Genomic DNA, 1,575 nt, shown 5'->3' on the forward strand with positions numbered 1-1,575 from the left:
ACAGAAAGAAACTTCCTCAACATGATAAAGGTCATATATGAAAAACCCACTACTAATATGATACTCAATGAAAGACTGAAACATTTACCTCTGTAATCTGGAACAAAACATACGTGTCAGTGACAGGCACTCCAGCCATCCACATGCACAGGCTCATGTTTCGTGATCTTGCAGGAAAGAACCATTGCCAATCCTGGTGTTGAGCAGAGATAGGAGGGCATGGGTGGAGGCCAGAGTGAAGTGTAGTGAGAGGAGGTGATTACCATATTGGAGCCTTTTGGCTGTGTGTCTGAGGATCTGCCACAGGAGCTGAAGGTGGTTTGTTGAGCCCATTAGTTCCCGTGACTTAGACTCTAAATCAGGGCCATGTCCTGCTATCTGCACCCCCACTCCCACCCCAACACATCTCTGTTCGTGAGAAATGTGGCTGACAGCACCAGGTCTGAGGATTTGCATCTTGAATTTGATCATTGTGGTCCCATAGTTGATGTGTATGTTCCATTTGATTTCTACACTCCTCGCCCAAGTGGATTTGCTTATGTTCAATCTGAGGGTGTTCATGATGCAGAAGATACATTACGTAATTTGGACAGAAAATGAATTTTTGGACTTCAAATTGAAATCCAGTTTGCACAGGGGGATCAGAAGACACCAAATCAAATGAAAACCAAGGAAGGGGGGGGGATGTATACAGTTCTTCATGCTACGATTATTATGACAGATGTAGACATTCTAGAAGCTGAAGTTATGGAAGGAAGAAATCAATAAGTGAGTCTTTTGATTACAACTATAGAAGATCTTATAGTCCCAGAAACAGACCGATTGGAAGAACATGGTGTAACAGAAGCCATTCCAACAATGATAGATTCAAATGCCAAAATTGATCTTTTTCAAGATCTAAATCCAATTTAGGATCACTGTCCAAGTCCCAGCCCAAGAAAGAAATAGAGGCTAAATCACATTCTAGGTCTGTGTCTCACACCAAAACTAGAGGCACCTCTAAAACAGATTCCAAAACACATTAAAAGTCTGGTTTAAGATATGAAAAAGAATCAAGGAAAAAAAACTACCTAGATCTCTATCTCAGTCAAGATCACACTCTATGTCTATGTCAAAATCTAGATCAAGGCCTTGGACAAGTCTTTAGTCCAGTGGCCACAAATGGCTTGAACCATGATATTTTTAGGCATGTGTCATTCATTTACTCACAGTTGGCTTACTTAAATTAACAGGAATACAATGTGCAATAATGCCTAAAAAAAGACACTTGCTAGTTTTCCCTGTATCAGGCAATGGTTATAATTAAAATGATGCGCTGTTGAGAAGTCACTTTTAAGAGTCCAGTTTATTTAATATTAATGGGTAGCTAAAAATCTGTGATGTCCCTCTATATTTTTTAAATTTTCATTTTTTTATACTTGAAATATTGGTGAAAAGATATTGGCTGACCATAATTTTCACCATTGGTTTTTTCAAGATAAATTTCCATATCCCTATTTGGTAGAACTGCTAACCCAGAAGTGTAGCTTGTTAATAAAATAGAATGATACAAAAATGAAGTTGTAGCCACAGTTC

The 1,575-nt window shown here is 38.7% G+C and overlaps 1 pseudogene; it reads left to right on the forward strand.

Moving 5' to 3' along the window:
* The first annotated feature begins 366 nt into the window (after positions 1-366).
* LOC143680416 (uncharacterized) lies at positions 367-1,177 on the forward strand (annotated as a pseudogene).
* Positions 1,178-1,575: the final 398 nt, after the last annotated feature.

The sequence above is a fragment of the Tamandua tetradactyla genome, chromosome 4 (genome assembly GCF_023851605.1).
Source record: "Tamandua tetradactyla isolate mTamTet1 chromosome 4, mTamTet1.pri, whole genome shotgun sequence".
Classification (NCBI taxonomy): Eukaryota; Metazoa; Chordata; class Mammalia; order Pilosa; family Myrmecophagidae; genus Tamandua; species Tamandua tetradactyla.